We start from the raw sequence: 18,900 nt of genomic DNA, 5'->3' as shown, positions 1-18,900 counted from the left end.
TGTACACTTTAGATACTTTCATAGGATGATTCAGTTTATAGCTGTGAAAGGACCACTGTACTGCTAGAGTTCATTGAAGAATCCTCAGAAGTAAGCGAGCTGTAGGAATCAAAATTATGGTGGTAGCCATCGAACCCAGTGCTTTGAGAATTAATTCTGCTGGTGGCAACAGGACTGCTAGGATTTGTCTGACATGTAAACTTAGCAAAAGAAATTTGTTTGAAGGCAGTGGGGCTATGCAGTTGTAGGTGTCTAGACGTGCCCCTATAAAGTCTATCACTTGGACTGGCTGAAATTGAGGCTTTTTGGGATTTATTGTGATTCCCAGAGCTAGGTGAAGTAGATAATTCCTGGCTTGGAAGAGTAGATGCCTGGTTGATGCAGTCAGGAGCTAGTTGTCCAGGTAAGGTAAGGAAACACTCTGAATATGAGCAGTCTCGGATGAGCCACTACTACTGCCATGCATTTGGTGAACACCCTGAGGGTTGTGGTGACATTAAAGGGCAGCGCTCTGAACCGCTAATGACTGGCTCAAAGCCGAAAGTGCAAACACCTTCTAGTAAGCCTGTTCATTTGGATGTGATAACACCAGTCTTGAAGATCTATTAAACACATCCAGTTGTCTTTTTGGACAACAGGTAGAATAAACTGTACTGTGACCATCCAGAATTTTGAGTTCTTTATGGATTTGTTTACTAAAGTTAGATCCAGGATTGGTTTCAGGTCCCCTGTCTTTTCTGGCACTAAAAAGAACCTTGAGTACATTGTTTGGTCTGGTGGGACCTTCTGGATGTCTATTTTGTCTAGTAGCTTTGCGATTTATTGTGCTGCTGACTCCCTCTGATTGGGTGGAACACTGAGGAGATTTTTATTTGGAATGGAAGTTTTGAAAAAGGGAATGTAATATCCTCAGGATATGATTATTTGCACCCAATGGTCATTTGTAAAGGCTAACCAGGAATTTAGGTACAAGGATAAGAGTCCCCCCCCCCGACTGCCTCCAGAGATGGACAGTCGGGCAACTGTTCACGAGCACTAAAAGGATCTGTCCAAGAAGGAATTTTGAGATCCTTGGTTCTGCGGACATCCTCTGCCATGTGGGGACATTTATCAGAATAGTTATTTCCCCCACTGCCTCTAGGCAAAAACTAGTGAATCCTGGAAAGGCACTTGTAATTTTTTGAAACACAGCTTCTTACCTCCATGTTGGTTCTTGGAAAATGGTCTCTGTGGGGTAGACAATCAGATTACAATGGCAGACAAGGTTTTCCCATCTTTTTCACATTGGCAGAGAACATCTTTCATGGCTGGCCCAGAGAGTGACGATCCATCAAAGGGTGCATTATTGAATCACGCCTTGAAAGATTCCCTAAAGTTACAAAGTTGAATCCAGGCATGGTTCCTTATGGCAATGCCTGAAGTGGTGGCCCTTGAGGAACCTCAGCAGCATGTAACATTAACCTCATGGACACATTCCAGATGGACTGTAGGGTGGCCATTTTTGAGGAAAAGGTTTTCTGTTCCTATTGAGACATGGACCCCAGGGCAGTGTTAGACAGTTCATTTAGTAAGTCTGTACTGAACCTAGTTAAGTGAACCAAGTAATTCAGTGATTGCAGTGAGAAGGTTGCTGATGCACACACTTGCTTCCTGAATCTGTCCAAAGCCTTAGACTCCCTGCTAGGGGATGGCCAGTGGAGCTCTGTTCAGCTAGCTCCTTCTTCGTGGTACCTTTTGTCCAGTGTTGCTTATCTAAAGGGACACTGAGGATTTTGTCAGCTCTTTTTGATATGGGCTCCACAGTGTCTGGCTCCTTTCATGCCCTGCGGGAGACAAAGTCTATAAGGTCAACTGCAGTAGGATACACCAAAGATGTAGATGGGCAGACCTGAAGGCTTCCAAGAACACCAACTCCTCTGAGGAAGGACTTTGGGTAGACCAACCACCTCTTTGGAATAGGATTTCAAGGATGTCTCCGAAGGATACATCATCAGGTGGAGTCCTTGGGGACCCTTACCCTTCATCAAAGTCTGAGTTTTCTGTCAAAAATTCCTGGGGGGAATGTAAATGCCTCCTCTTACACAGTCTCTTTCAAGTGGGATGTTCTGGGGAGGTGTCAGAAGAGAGTGGGAGCTCCGCAGGGAGAGATGCTTGGATGCTCTTTGGGTCTGGCTATCCCTGAGGTGCAGGATGAGCAGACTCAGGTGCAGAAGTCAGAAAAGGAGCAGGATCCGAAGGAAGAAGAGTTGAAGTAATTCTCAGCTGGGAGAACACCCTCTCCACCACTTTGAATGCAGAAGGACCTAGAGAGCTCCTTGGCAGTCATTCCGGAACTGTAACTCTTGGAGCAGACAACCCTAGACCCTCACAGATTCCATGCTCTGAATGGGGAGTTGGAGCCAAGCTGTCTAGCGCCAAGGCTCTGAGGGAACTCGACAGCTCTGAACACTTTGCAGTTGAGGACATCCCATTGGATCCGATGCTGACAGTTGGATCTGAGAGTCGTCGTGGTTCAACAAATTCAGAGACAATTGAATCAAAGAAGTAATTGGAGCACAGGATGGAAGGGCCATCGGATCCAATGTATTGACTATGAAAATGTCTGGATCCAAGGGATCCAAAGCAGGATGTCATATTAGAGAAGGACTTATCAAGGGCACAAAGGTAGGATGGTGGCTGAATGATCTGGTGGGGGATGGAACAGGCAAAATCGGCATCTGTATCTGTGTCCTGAGGAATCTTCTCATCATCCTGCCTACCTCAGCTTCAGAAAGACTCTGGGAAGATCTAACAGAGGATGAAGTGAAGTGAGGTCTGAAAGATTTCTTTGGGGTCCCCTGAAGAAAGGGAGACCTTGAAGTTGGAGATACGAATTTCAGGCAGGAACTAGGATTTTGGTGTTGAGGAGGAGTCAATAATGACTGTGTCGGATCCGAAGGCTTCGGATCCAACAATTTCCATGTCTTGGCAGATGCCTCAGTCATAGCCCTTTTAGGAGACCGGGTAAGAAGAGCATTTTCTATGCTCCCTGGGCTCCTTTTGCTTTTTAGTGGTGGTTTGATCCCCTGATTCCCTTGAAGATCCAGCGATAGATGAAGTAGTAGTATGAGGAAGAATGCTCTTCAATTTAATTTGTTGTGATAGTCACTTACTGCTCAGGCAATGAATCCCCCACAGATGTCACAATTCACATCTAAGTGACTAGGGCACGCACAGTACACACGCTCCCTGTGGGCATGAGACTGTGGAATCTTTCGCCCACAGGAAGTGCATTTTTTTTAAATCCAGTTGGCTTATCCGATTTACCAGTCATTGTTAAAAACCATGGTTACTACTACAAGAAATACTAACGGGATTTTTTTTTAAGAAGAGAAGAGGAAAAGGGAAACTCCCAAAATTGTAGAATGGTAGAATGCCTGCTAAACCTGACTGACCTCTTTGAAGCAGTCACCAGAGCTGTAGATGAGGGCAAGGTACTGCACATAGCCTATCTTGATCTCGCCAACACTTCTGATACCATCCCCCACTCTGGAATTATAGACAAACTCACTAAACTGGGCATAAATCCCTATGTCACAAGATGGGTGGCCAACTGGCTCACTGACAGAACTCACACAGTAAAGGTAGCCGGTTCCAAGTCCGACTTCAGACCAGTGACGAGTGGAGTACTACAGGGTTTGGTCCTGGGTTCTCTCATGTTCGGCATCTACTTCTTTAAATGCAGGCCAACACAGAAGGTCTTTGGCTAACAAAGTTCGCAGATAACTGCCAACTGGGAGCCATAATAGAAACACCTAATGATGTAGACATTCTACAAAAGGGCCTCACAGAAACAGATTTTTGGTGTCACAGTCATGGCCTCAAGCTCAATGCCAAGAAGTGCATTGTCATCCCCTTTAGGAAAAAATTGGTACCTATGAAGTACCACACAGGCAGTAGCTCACTAAACATTGAAAGTGTGATAAGAGACCTCGGGACACAAGTGGATAGTAGTCTCTCCTTTGATAACCACTTCACCACAGTAGTCAGGAAATCCTTCTACGTGGCACACCTCATCACAAAAGGATTCTCCCCTAGAAAAAAGGAGGTAATTGTTCCTCTCTACTCATCCCTCATCAGACCCATTATAGAGTACAATGCCCCATTTGGCATGTCTCTCACAAGACACCTACAACAATTGGAAAGGGCACAGAAATATCTCACTAAGAGAATTACTGGTCTCAAACAGATGCCATACGCAGACCGTCTCAAAAAACTCCAGCTCTACTCCATTGTATATCACCTACTCAGAGGCAATCTCTGCCTAACATACAAAGCTATGTCAAACCCAGAGCTGTTGGACATGCTACACTTAAAGAAATCCCAATCTCTCCGTACCACAAGCTCCAGGGACCTAAACCTTGTCACCACAATAAATAGAATATGCTGGAGGGACAGATTCCTCCCCAGAGACTTCCCATAGTCTGGAACAAACTACCCATTCACATCAAGCAAAGATCCTCATTAGCCCTCTTCAAGGAAAAATCTTGATGACTGGATGGGAAATAGAAAATTCACCCCAGGGATCTCTTCTGTGGCACTACCCGACAAGTGCACAGGAAAATAATTTTCTTGGGTGGAGAAAGCCAGGGAACCTTTTTGGCTAGTCTTATATAGGCCCCAGAGCTGATAGGCTAGTATCTACCTATGAACCTATGAGAGTTATACCAGCTGGTATATACAAAGTTTTTATAGATGAATGGAGAAACCTGGAAATAAAAAACAAAAATTGTTTAAAGGGTAAGGAAGGGTGACAAAAACAAATTTGCAAATTTAAACTTTAAATTAACTGACACCCCATTAGAAGCTATGAAAGAAGGAAATCCCAACTTGCCTGAAGCACAGCAAATGAGATCTAAGGGAATCTGGAGGACATGGGCATTATCCAAACTCACAGGTTGAGGAACAAATGAAAATAACAACATCAGATTTAATACGTTATCCCGAGAGAATGAAGGAGTAAAAAGTACAGTTTTGTACCTACCATAAATGTAGATGGCCGATAGGAATGCATCTGCAGTCCTTACAAATGGGTTGTCCTGTCGTCAGGCAGCCCTTCGGTCGGCCGAATTCCAAAGTCTGGGTCTGGCTTCGGCTGGTGTCGCACTTCACCCGACGTCATCGCTGCAGTTTTTCGGGTATAAAGGCAACAGCCAACGCCATTTTCCTCAGTGTTTCTTGCCCCAGATGCCAGGTGCCCTCTTGGATGGCTAAATTTGGATAAATGCCAATGCTTCCAAATAATAGAGAGCAAACACATAAAATAAGCATGTATGTACATATATACAAACAAATACACCATAATAGATCCCCCCCAAGCTAGCTGAAGGATGGCAAATACCCTAGGAGTACCACAGAGGGGAAGGTGGGTGGGTAATCCTGACTGCAGATGCATTCCTATCGGACATCTACATTTATGGTAGGTACAAAACTGTACTATGTCCTTCAAGGATGCATCTGCAGTCCTTACAAATGGGTAGAATACCAAAGCTAAACTAGGGGAGGAGGAAAAAAGGAGAGATTATGGTGTAGTTAGGATCCCTTGCAAAACAGCAGTGGCAAAACCTGCTCGGGATCTAGAGTATAGAGGCAAATTATAGTGCTTGGCAAATGTATGCACGGAGGTCCAAGTAGCAGCCTCTATAATGTCCTTGGTAGCCACTCCTCGTAAGAAGGCTGTGGTAGTGGCTGTAGCCCTTGTGGAGTGAGGCCTGATGTTCTCTGGAGTTTTCTTTCCATGGTAGGAGTAACAAAATCTAATGCAATTTCCTATCCATTTGGAGATTGTCTGTTTTGAAATTGGTTTTCCTTCCTTTCCTGTTGCTTATGCTACCAGAAGCTGGTCAGTTTTTCTATTGGACTTGGTCCTGTCCAGGTAGTAGAGTAATTGTCTATGTACATCCAAGGTATGCAAGAGCCTTTCTCCCCTGTTCTGTGGGTTGGGGAAGAATGTAGGTAGGTGGATAGCCTGGTTTAAAGACACTCTGGATACCACCTTAGGCATGAATGTAGGATTTGTTCTCATGGACACTCTATCTTGATGGAAGATCAGGAAGGGTTGCACTGCCATTAATGCCTGTAGTTCAGAGACCCTTCTTGCTGAAGTTATTGCCAACAGGAAAGCAGTTTTCCAGGATAAGTATTGTAATTCTGCTGTTGCTGCTGGTTCAAAAGGAGGAAGAGTCAATTTTTCTAGCACAAAGTTCAAGTCCCATGCTGGCAATGGTGGTTTCCTGGGAGGTTTTACATTTTAATTCCTCTCAGAAACTGTCTGAGCAGAGGATGAGAGAAGACAGGAGGATCCAAGCTGTATTCTGCTGAAATAGCTGATGCATGTATATTGATGGAAGAATAGGACAGGCCTGCATGGAAGAGCTCTGCCAAGTACTCCAGGATGTTGGCTATGTTTACCAGTGTCACATCTTTTCCCTTTGCAGTACTCCAAATGAGATATCTTTTCCATTTTGCTGCATAATTCTTTCTTGTTGAAGGCCTACGAGCCTCCAGGATTATGTCTTTAACCCTTTGGGATAAATTTGGGTTAACTGCTGTTATGTAATGTTCCAGGCTGTTAGCTGCAGAGTTTTCAGGTTTGGATGCAGGATGTTGTAGTTGTTCTGTGTTAACAGTAATGGTATCAGGGGTAGTGTCCATATTTGTTCCCGAGACATGCTCCTCAGCAATGGGTACCAATGTTGTCTTGGCCAGTCTGGAGCTATCAGAATGATCCTTGGACGTTCCTCTTTGATCTTCAGAAGCACCTTGTGCATCAAAGGAAGTGGTGGGAATGCGTATGCTGTCATGTTTTTCCAACTGAAAGATAGGGAGTCCACCTTCCAAGCAAGTGGGTGGTACGTCCTTGTGCAGAATTTCTGTAGCTGGTGATTGAGTGGGGATGCAAATAAGTCTATTTGTGGTAATCCCCATTCTCTTGTGATGGCTTTGAAGATGTCCGGATGTAGCATCCATTCGTGTGCATCTGTGATTGTTCTGCTTAATATGTCTGCTAGAATGTTTTCTTTTCCCGGTACATAAATTGCTTGTAACTGAATGTTGTAACTCAGAGCCACATCCCATAGGTCCAATGCCAGCCGGCATAGAGGATATGAATGTGTGCCTCCCTGTTTGTTGATGTACCACATAACTGTGGTGTTGTCTGTCCTTATCATCAACTGACCTTCTTGGAGAAATGGTCTGAATGACTGGATTGCCAATTTTACTGCCAGCATTTCCTTTAGATTTATGTGCAGGCGCAGCTGGTCTTGAGTCCATAAGCCTTGTATGCACTTGCCCAGCATGTGTGCCCCCCAACCGAGCTCTGAGGCATCTGTCGTGATGGTTTGGCTTGGTTGACTGTTGCAGAAGGGCAATCCTGTGTTTGATTGACACGCCTGAGCCCACCATAGGAACTCTTGCTTCAGGCATGGGATTATTGGAATTCTGGTTTCTAGGCTGTGCTTGTGCTGGGACCACAAATTCTTTAGGTACCACTGTAGCTTTCTCATATGCAGTCTGGCATGAGGGACCAGAATTATGCAGGATGCCATGAAGCCTAGGGCTTGTAGTACTTTTCTTGCAGTTAGATGGTTCTGCTTTGTTAATGCCAAGAAGTAGAGAGGTAGTTGCTCTTTCTTTTCTGCAGTTAGGAATGCCATTTGTTTTGATGTGTCCAGCTCTGCACCCAGAAAGGTTATTCTTTGGGATGGAATCAGCCTTGACTTTTTTATATTGACTGTATATCCCAGGGCTTGCAGCATATAAATGACTCTTTGTAAGTCTTCTGTTAGCTTGCTTTTGTTGTCTGCTTGTATCAGGCAGTCGTCCAGGTAGGGATAAATTTGGATCCCCTGAAGTCTGCAATGAGCAATTACTGATGCCAGGCATTTCGTGAACACTCTGGGCACAGTAGATAAGCCAAAGGGCAATGCTGAGAATTGATAATGCTCTGATCCTGCAAGAAATCTGAGGTATCTTCTGCAAATTGGTCTTATGGGGACGTGCAGGTATGCCTCCTTGAGATCTAGAGTTACCAGCCAAGACTCCTTGCCCAGCATGGGAAGAAGCTGCTGTAAGGTCAGCATTTTGAATTTTGGGACAATAAAGAAAGTGTTTAAAGCGGATAGGTCTAGAATAGGCCTCCATTTGTTCTCTTTTCTTGGTACCAGGAAGAGTCTGGAGTAAAATCCCTTTCCTTGCTCCATAGATGGTACCTTTTCGACAGCTCTCATTCTTAATAGTTGAGATATTTGCTTTAGAGCTTCTGCCCTTTGGGTAGGTGGTAGGTTTGGCATTCCTCTCTTTCCTGGTAGAGTATGGAAATGGAACCTGCAACCTTGGTCTATAGTTTGCAAAATCCATTTTTCCCTTGTGATGCAATGCCAGTTCTTTGAAAATAAAGTTAGCTTTCCGCCTAAAGGTGCTTCTAGTTGCTCCCTGGTAGGTGGAGCCACCGCCAAGTCACTGTGATTGTGTTGTAGTAGAGGTGGTGGCTGCGTCCGTGCCTCGCTGGTTGTTACCTTGCCACTGGCGTCCCCTGTAGGCACCCCTGGATTAATTTCTGCCTCTAGAACGCCTATTCCTGCCTCTCTGTGTCTTAGAGGAGTCCGGAAAGGACCAATTCTTGGAGGGCCAGTTCCTGCTAAACCTTGGTGGTTGAACCTGTAAGAAATCTTTCACTGTTTGTACAGATTTCGCCTTCTCTTCCGTCTCCTGATAACTGTGCCAGTCATGGCTGATCTAAAGGAAGCCTCCAGTGCATCATAGCCACATTTTAAAGAATGGTTACTAACCTGCTGTATGTTATGTACCATATCCTGAACATATTTTTTATCTAAAGATTCTTCAGAGGACAGCTTTTTAGTTAACTGGTCAAGCATAAACTCTTGATATTGAATCATATTGAATTGGCAGTTCAAAGCCCTAGCTGACAAAGTAGCAGAGGTGTAAACTTTTTTACCCCATCTCTCTAAGGATCTGGATTCCCTTTCAGAGGGGAGGGGGTTTTTAGTAGAAGTAGCTGCTACAGCTATAGGGCCCTGGGAGATCATCTCTGGATCTGCAAAAGGAGCCTTGTATAAATGGTGATGAGTGTCTGGGACCCTGTAGTACCTATCGGGCTTAGCAGGAGCCGGAGGTAATGAATCAGGAGCAGTGCAAGCATCGTTAAATGCATCATCTACAACAGAAAGAACTGGAGGTATAGCTAAAGGCCTATGTTGTGGCAAATGTAGAAAGGTTCTAAGCCTTTTTCTGGAGTCTGAGAAATCTTGACCCTGCCACTGAAATTGTTCCCTCATAGCATGCAAGGTTTCCCCAAAGGAAAATTCCTCAGGTGGAGAAGCTGAAGGAATGGACTCTTCAGCATCAGAGTCTTCGTAAGGGGAATAAGGAGCCTCAGGAGGGTCTGTATGTTCTGAGTCATCAGAGGAATCATCTGAGGATACTGGCTCAGGGGGCTCTGCTCTAGGCCTCTTTTCTGGAGGTGGGTGAGAGGTCCTGTCTGGATGAGGGTGGGATCCACGAATTAAAGAAATGAGATCCTCAGCCAAAGAAAGCATATGGGAGCTGGTGCTGGGCCTGTGAGAGGAGGGTTTGGCAGGCACCGTTTGTGAAGCTTTGGCTGCTTTAGCCCTGGCAAAGGCCTTAATAGACATGGCTGCAGGAGGCCTAGCAGGTCCACGTGCAGGGGAAGAGACATCCAGGGGGATAGTGTCTTATAATTCCTGAGAAACCGCAACAGAAGGTTGGATTTCAGTAGCCGATTCTACCAGGATAGAAGAGGCCTCGGTAGAAGGCATGGTTTCGGCTGAAGAAAGAACCGCTTGCTCGGTTTTGGCCGAAACCGAGACACTCGCGGTTTGCTTACTCGCGGTTTCGGCCGAAACCGCGAACCGCGAGTGTTGGTCCTTTTCTTTGTGTTTTTTGGTAATTTGCGTAGTCGGAGGATCCGACGGCATAATATAGGCAAAATCAGTGCCGAAAATCTGTTCAGCAAACTCCGACCGACGTCTAAGCGTCCGCCGGTTAAAAGAAGCACAGGCAAGACAAGCTGCTACGTCGTGGTCTGGGCCTAAACAATGTATGCAGTAGGAGTGGAAATCTTTATGAGGTATTTGTTTCCCACAAGATAAACAGTTATTCACTTTCTCTGACATCGGCTGAGGCAAGAAAGAGTCCCCAACGGGGTACTTAGCTTTTAGAAGTCTTGAGTAGTATTCGGTAGTAGTAATCTCTGGATCTGACCGACCGGCACTTGCGAACAGCTTCTGCTTCGGGCGCCACGCGGCAAGAAAGACTGGGGAAAATGGCGTCGGCTGATGCCTTTATACCCGAAAAACTGCAGCGATGACGTCGGGTGAAGTGTGACACCAGCCGAAGCCAGACCCAGACTTTGGAATCCGGCCGACCGAAGGGCTGCCTGACGACAGGACAACCCATTTGTAAGGACTGCAGATGCATCCTTGAAGGACATCTGCTCATTTCCTGAGATATGCAAACACTGTAGTCAAACATTTGGTACATGCTCTTGCTGGATGTGGAAGGGATATGGACCCCACAAATGACAGAGCTAAAAATTGGAAGTAGTACTGTGCCGTTTGAAGCCTGAGATATTTTTGTGAGATGAACTGACTGGAGTATGACGATAACCATATTTCATGTCCAGAGTTGCCATAAACGAATTCTACTTAAGGAAAGGTAGTACCATCTTTAAGAGTACTCCCCATGAATAATTTTGTATTTGCCTAGATTGTTCAGGCTTAGTAGCTCTGTAATAGGCTTTGAAGTGTTCTCTGATACTAGGAATAAAGTAAAATAAAAGCCCAGACTTCTCTGATCTAATGGTTGTTCCATTAGTTGCTGAGCTTCTGACCTAATGGTTGTTTAACTGCAGAGATTGTTAAATTTACTGGAGGGTGTTCACAGCAACACACAGCATTTTTTTTATAATTTACACTGATTTCATACAACGTTACATCAAACACCAGAACTGTATTCATATACAGTCCCACAGATGCAACAAAAATAGGCTCCTACCAACTAAAGGTATTGTGCTACTCTGGTTAAAATTATCTGCATGCAACCAACATCCATGCTTTCTCAACTATTTATCTGTACTTATACATGGCTTTAAACTTCTACCACTGCTCTCAACCTCTTGCTTCCCACTGGCCTGTGTTCTCTAAAGCCATTCCAGAGTTTCATCCTTCTTTTCTTTCTTTTACCTCCTCCTTTCTTCCTCTCCCATCCACCTTTCATTTTCACCACCAGGTTTCCTATTTCTCTATTTGCCGTTTTCTTACTTTCTTGACTTGCAGTTTTTCCTTGCCATAGTTATAGTGACCACTATCATAATGCATTTTTTTATTCCCCTTTGATTTCTATTTCACACTTCTCAAATATTTACACCTCCCCCATACGTCTGTCCCTTTAGGAGCTCCAAAGAGCTCAGATTATGGCCCACTTACATTTCTCATTATTGTGAGTGGTGTGTAAGTAGTGTGGCAGTGCCAGATTATCCCAATATGTCAGTAATATAATCAGAATGTTCAAGTAAGTCTCTTTCATAATTGCTGCACAGCTTAGATTCAATTCTGTTCAAGCCTGGTTATCAAACCTGGGTGTATAACTGAATGTCCTCTGAACAAAGCCTCTACTCTGCATGTCCCAGGCTTACTTATACCTCACTCATTCTGCCATCCATCAAAGATGTGAAATCTGCAGAGCTCCTTGGAATCACTTTGGAAAATAAACTTAAAGCAGACCTCCAGACGTTGCCTGCCATCACAAAAATTAATCAGGGGCTTGACATGCTATACAATTGTTTTAAGACATGCAACACAAGAACAGCTTCTTAATCTGTCCTAACCAATGTAGTAACCTTCTCATACCAATACACACATTTAAAATGGGATAACGTTTAGTTATGTACTTACCATAACTTTAGATGTTTGGGATCCATCTCGCCTACATTCTGTACTGATGGGTTCGGAGCCGATCCTCGGCTCTGACTCGGCACGCTATGCTATAGAGCGAAGTCTCTTATTGGCTGAGCTATTCTATATCCCAGGATGCACCACCACTACTTCCCCAGATCTTGTTTGTCCGCACTCATGCACACACACATAACTGTTTATATAACATTGCCAGATGTTTCAAGATGAAACGATAGTACTCGGACCGTCCGGTCTCTTCTGAACTCCAAGGCAGGGGGAAGGAGGGTGGGTTATTAGGAATGTAGGCAAGATGGATCCCAAACATCTAAAGTTATGGTAAGTACATAACTAAAAGATGTTATGTGATCCTATCTCGCCTACATTCTGTACTGATGGGACAGCGTCCCTAGCACCTGATTCCTGGGTGGCTCACTGGAAAACACTCCTGAGAACTGTGGAACCAAATGAAGCTCGCCCCCGAGATGCCACATCCAATTTGTAGTGGGAAATGAAGGTGTGCGGAGAAGACCACGTAGCCGCAGCACAAATGTCGCTAATGGCAAGCTTAGAATGGAATGCTATTGAAGTAGCCACAGCTCTTGTAGAGTGAGCTTTGACAGAGGTTGTAAGCTCTTTATTAGAAGAGGAATAAGCCTGACTAATACAGTCCCTGATCCACTTGGCAATAGTGACCTTTGTGACGGCTTTGCCCAATTTATTGTCCGAAAAGGACACAAACAATTGATCTGTTTTCCGTGTTTGTTGGGTCCTATCTAAATAAAAGCGCAATTGCCTGTGAACATCCAATGTGTGGAAGATGTATTCCGCTTTGTTTGAGTACTTTGGGAAGAAAACTGGGAAGTTCTAATGACTGTTGCAGGCAAAAACTGGAACAAACTTTAGGGACAAAGGATGGGTTAGGCCTGAGGGATATTCTATCTTTGTGAAAAACCAGGTACGGTGGTTTGACAAATAGAGCTTGAAGCTCTGAAACCCTTCTGGCTGAAGTAATCGCGACCAGAAAGGCAGTTTTCCAAGAAAGAAATTTCAAATCACAGGTTGCTGACGGTTCGAAGGGGGAGGAGGTTAAGGCACGTAATACCACATCGAGATCCCACGGAGGAGCAGGATGAGAAATCGGAGGTCGTAAAAGCGCAGCACCTTTTATGAAGGTTTTACACAATCTGTTGCTCATCAAAGGTGGGTTTATAGATTCATGAAAATGGGAAATAGCTGCCAATTGGACCTTGATGGTAGAGACTGAAGAACCTTGATTGAATAGGGAAGTTAGAAACTTCAGGACTTCTGACACCGGGACAGTGATGGGATCTAGACCCCGGAGTTGAGCCCAAATAACAAATCTCTTCCATTTGCTAGTATACAATTCCCTAGTGGCAGACTTGTGGGCCGAGGATAAGATACGTATGACTTCCGGGTCTAAAGTATGATTCCTGACTATAGTCGGAAGAGGAGGAGCCAAGCTGTTAACTTCAAAGAGTGAAGGGACTGATGGAGTTGTCCCGACTGATGAATTAATAGGTCCGGGATCTGATCCAGGAACCATGGACTGTCCAGTGCATACTTCCGAAGATAGGGAAACCATACCTGATGAGGCCAGTAAGGGGCAACTAAAATCATTTTGCTCCCTAAGAGAGTCGCCTTTTGGATCACTCTAGGAAGGAGGGGAACCGGAGGGAAGGCGTATAGCAAGCCGGTGGGCCAAGGATGGGCTAAGGTGTCCATGGGAATCTCCCCCGGAGCTGGAGTGAGAGAGAAGAATTTTCTGCACTTCGCGTTCAGTGGGGTTGCGAAAAGGTCGCAACAAGGAGTTCCCCATCTGCTGAAGATCTGAGTTGTCACTGCATCGTTCAGAGACCACTCGTGAGGAGAGAGAATAGTTCTGCTTAGTCTGTCGGCTATCACGTTGGATCTCCCAGGGATATGAGTCGCTACCAGAAAACGTCTGGTCGCCACTGCCCATTCCCAAACTCTCATGGCCTCTCTGCAAAGGGGGTAGGATCTGGTCCCTCCCTGCTTGCTCAGATACCAAACTACTGACATGTTGTCGGACTGAATGGCAATTACGCCCTGAGGGAGGTAATCGTGGAGGGCTTGTAGAGATAGAAGCACCGCCCTCATTTCTAGAATGTTGATGTGAAGGAGACTCTCATCGGAATGCCAATTGCCTTGGACTGACCTGCCCAGGTAATGCCCCCCCCCCACCCAGTCTGGGAGGCGTCCGTCGTCAATGTGGCCAAAGGAGGTGGTGGAACGGAGGGTCGTCCCTGATCCAGATTGGAGGACACCAGCCACCAGCGAAGGTCCCTTTTGCAGGTTTCCGTGATCCGTATGAGGTGACTGAGAGGGAGATCCTGAAAGGACCACTGGGTCGATAGGAGCCACTGGAGAATTCTCATATGCAATCTTGCTAAGGGGACTAAGAGAACAGTGGCTGACATGGAGCCTAATAGCTGCAGGACCATCCTGGCTGGGGCTTTGGATTTGAGAAGCAAGGCTCGGACTTGAGCCTGTATAGTCTGTATCCTTTCTGTAGGAAGATAGACCCGCATTTGGTTTGAGTCTATCTCTACTCCGATGAACCTTATGCGCTGAGATGGCAGCAACACAGACTTTGGCCAATTGAAGGTGATTCCAAGGGAAGTGCCTAGTGATATGGTGGCTGCTAGGTTCTGCAATAGTAGACGCCTGGAGGTGGCAGTTAGGAGCCAGTCGTCCAGATACGGAAACACCTGGAATCCTAGACTCCTCAGGTGAGCAGTCACGACCGCCAAACATTTGGTGAACACCCTGGGGGCTGTGGTGAGACCAAAGAGCAGTGCACAGAACTGAAAATGACTGTCTCCCAGGCTGAAGCGCAAATGTCTCCTGGACGCCTGATCTATCAGGATGTGATAATAGGCGTCCTTGAGATCTATGGAGCACATCCAAACACCTTTCTCCAGCAGTGGGAGAATGGACTGTAAGGTGACCATTCGGAACTTGGACTTCTTGACTGATCGATTTAGGTTGCTGAGATCCAAAATGGGCCTCAAGTCCTCGGTCTTTTTTGGCACCAAAAAGAATCTTGAGTAAGTCCCTAATCCGATCTGGTCTGCGGGGACCGGTTGGATGACTCCTTTTTGAAGCAGCTTTGAGATTTAGAAGGCTGCGATTTCCCATTGACTGGGTGGCGGGTCTGGGATTTTCCTGGATGCCGGAGGGGGGTGTGAAAAGGGGATGGCGTAACCTCCGGTGATGATTCGAAGCACCCATCGGTCCTGAGTGATACCCTCCCAGGCTTTTAGGTGCCTCGAAAAATGACCCCCGACTGGCTCCGGAGCTGCACAGTCGGGCAATCCTTCAGGGATTGTGGAAGGCTGAAGAGCCACGAAAGGACTCGCGGTCTCCAGTGTTGCGGGGGCCTCTGCCGCCTCTGGGACGGCGTCTTCCAGAAAAATTTCCCCCTCCTCTGCCTCTAGAAGGGGGATCGTCCTGCTGCGAGGGATAAGACTTCTGGGATTTACGGAACCACATTTTCCCTCCTCTTTTAGCCTTGGGGTAAGGCCGAAAGGGAGTGGAAAACCGTGCCCCTATGGCAGTCAAAGTCTTACCTTCTTGCTCACAGCGGGTCAATGTGTCCTTTACCTTGCGTCCAAACAAAGAGGACCCATCAAAGGGAGCGTCGGCAAAGGAAGACTTAAAGGCTTCCGCAAAATGACACAGGCGGAGCCAGGCTTGCCTCCGTAGAGCAACACCCGCACCCGCCGCTCTACTCGCCCCCTCGGCTGCATATGAAATGAGCCTCATGGACGAGTTTGATATCGATGACAGAGTAGCCAACTGAGAGCCAACCATCTGGGCCAGCTGCTCAGGTAGGTTACCCAAGAGGGTATCTGAAAGCTCCTTGATCAGATCCCTCTGAAGTCTAGTGAAGTGCGTTAAATAGTTCAGGGACCTTAAGGTAAAGGCCGCTGAACTGAGGGTGCGCTTCCGTGCAGTCCATGCTCCTAAACTCCTTATTAGGAGGATGGACGGACGTCAAGCCTCTGCTACATCTTGTTGGGTAGCAGATGCCACCACCAGGGCATCTACAGCCACACCTTTGGTCAGAAACTCCTTCTCTGGGGGTGCTGATAAGAATTTATTTGGGCGAGCGGCACGGTTCCACAGAGTCTGGATGCTCCACGCCCTTGACAGATCAAATTTAGGAGCTCGTCGAAGGCGGAGACACCCAGGAGGCGGAGGGCTGAGCCCGAAGGCCTTGAGGAACACCGACTCGTCAGCGGAAAGGGGTTTGGAATGCCAGCCGCCTCGTTGTTTGAGGGCTTCAAGATGTCTGCAAAGGAGACATCATCCGAGGCGACTTAGGGACCCCTCCGCATCATCAAGATCGGTGTCCGGCGTGAGAGACTCATCGGGGAGTCGGCGTGCTTCCTCTTGCACAGTCTTTTCCTTGGGGGTTCCTCGAAGAAGCTTCAGAGGGACCTCCAGGAGGGGGAAACCCACTGGGGTGACCTCAGGCCCAGGGCTCCGCTGTCTAGCGACAGGGGGACTACAAAAGACCCAGTCTCCGTGTGTAGGGAAGGTGCCGGTGAGACCGTGGAGGTAGCCAAAGAAGATTTGGCCAAAGCACTCCTCATGGCCCTGAAGGCCGGACTGCCAGAGTCCTGGGAAGGTCCAACCCCCGGGGCCACAACAGTAGACGGCACCCCCGCAGCCGACGCACCGAGAGGAAGGCTCGGAACCGAAAACATCGGTCCTGAAGCGTCACCCCCGGGGCCAACCGAGGAGGTCCGTGTACCGAACTCCGACTCGAAATCCGGGGTTGGAGTAAGGGTCGGAGCCAACCCGAAAACCTCCATCGGCTCCACCAGCACCGGCTCCAACGGTGCCGAGGCTGTTGGAGGAGGAACCAGAACTACAGGGTGGGCCATTGGCTCTGAAGCCGATTGGGCTGGAGCCGAAACTAATTTCTGGAATACAGGAGACTGAAACAGTCTTTGGAGCACCCTGTCAATGTCCGAATCCGACATCTTGGAAGATCGGGAGGAGACCGACCAGGTCAGAGCAGATTCTCCATCGGCTCCGAAGGACTGGGGGACTGGCTCCGAATAGACTCGATCAATATCGGTGCCGAGGGAGATTCCATAGCAATTTCCCTCGGTGCCAAAGAGGGCTTCGGCGCAGAAGGGAAGAGTCTGAGCCGGCAACCCTCATCGGCTCCAAAATCAGTGGAGCCGATGAAGGTGACCCGTCTCTCGAAGCCCCAGCTATCGGCTCCGAAACCAGAGGGGTCGAGGCTGGAGGCATCGAGGCAGACCGTTCCACCCTCGGCTCCGAAGTCCGTGGAGCCGATGGAAAAGCCTGCCTAGTTTTCTTAGTGGTCGGTTCCGACGGGCTGGTCAGAGCCGACTATTTCTTTTTCTTAGCTGGAGAGGAAGAGGAAGATAAGGCCTCTTCGAAGGAGGGTTTGATAAGCCCTTTTAAGATCAATTTATTTTTCCTCTCTTGGAGGACCCGAGAGGAAAAAGCGTGACACAAGCTGCAAGACTCCTGAAGGTGTTTGGTGCCTAAACAGTACACGCATAAGGAGTGATCGTCCGTGATGGACATTTTGTAGTTGCATCTTGTACATTTTTTAAATCCTGAGGGTCTATGCTCCTTAGACATAATGCTTGTAGACACTATTTACTTTGTCAGAGAAAAAAACACTATGGAACTCAGTACCAAAGGTTTACACAACAAAAAATTCCTTTTTTTTTTTTTTTTTTTTTTAAACAAGAGAAAAAAATACACGAATGACAAACACACCAACAGGAGGGCCAAGAACCCTCTAACTGAAACAGGTACTTGACCTCTCCGAAACAACAAGAAGACTCACTAAAGAACGAGGGGAAGGCCCCTCTAACTCAAACGGAAACCTTTCCCTGTCCAGACACAAAATTTTACCACAAAATTTCCACAAAAACACAATTATACACAATGATAGCTGTTAAAACAGCTTTTGGGTTAAGATTAAAGAAATTCCTGACAGAAAATCTCTCAGAAAAAAAGCACTTAGCTCAGCCAAGTTCGAGACCACGTCCTAGCTTGTAAGCGGCAAACGAGATCTGGGGAAGTAGTGGTGGTGCATCCTGGGATATAGAATAGCTCAGCCAATAAGAGACTTCGCTCTATAGCATAGCGTGCCAAGTCGGAGCCGAGGATCGGCTCCGAACCCATCAGTACAGAATGTAGGCGAGAAAGGATCACATAACATCACACCTTCCTGCTCTCATCTTTAAGTTTTAAAACCAACCTACCTGAGAAGAATTATCTGAATAACAGAATCTCACTTAGATCTGATTTGTAGCATTTTATATTCCAATAAATGACCAGGTTTATCTCAGATAGCAACATGGCATACCCCTTCAAGACCACTTTGCACAAACAGCATCTCCTTAGCATGACAACACACATCTAACAATACTCAAACTGAATCTATGTTGTCTGCTCAGAAAACAGACTGAACAAATTTAGTCATAACATAGGAGTACTTGCATGCAAACAATATTTCAAAATGGCTGTCAAATCTCATTTACTCAGTAAAAGGTCCAATAGCTGTGGGGACCTAACTACACAGCCACAGGCCTCCCTCTCATTTCCCAGTCCGTATCTCTCTTTTTCTACTGATTTTTCATTCCCCCAATAAATTCACTTCATGTATCCCCAACCTCATTTGATTATTATTATTACTACTATTATTATCATTTGTCATTATTACTACTATCACTTTTCTGCAACTATTAACTGGGTAAATCAACTGATTCTCTTCATCCATGACCTGACCTCAAAAGGCAGAGACCAATACAAACATCAGTATCATATAACACAAATCATCAGTTACATACTATATAAAATGTCAGCAAATGGTATTGAAAGAAAGAAG

General features: G+C 46.3%; 1 protein-coding gene across 4 annotated transcripts in view; it reads right to left on the bottom strand.

Moving 5' to 3' along the window:
* ARNT2 (aryl hydrocarbon receptor nuclear translocator 2) overlaps positions 1-18,900 on the bottom strand; it is a 2,296,360-nt gene that overhangs the window by 460,206 nt on the left and 1,817,254 nt on the right. The gene's annotated exons all lie outside the window — the stretch shown is intronic.

The sequence above is a fragment of the Protopterus annectens genome, chromosome 7.part0, assembly GCF_019279795.1.
Source record: "Protopterus annectens isolate FY-2018-M chromosome 7.part0, PAN1.0, whole genome shotgun sequence".
NCBI classification, from domain to species: domain Eukaryota; kingdom Metazoa; phylum Chordata; order Ceratodontiformes; family Protopteridae; genus Protopterus; species Protopterus annectens.
Note: the sequence above shows the minus strand (reverse complement) of the source record. Positions and strands in the feature narration are given on the sequence as shown.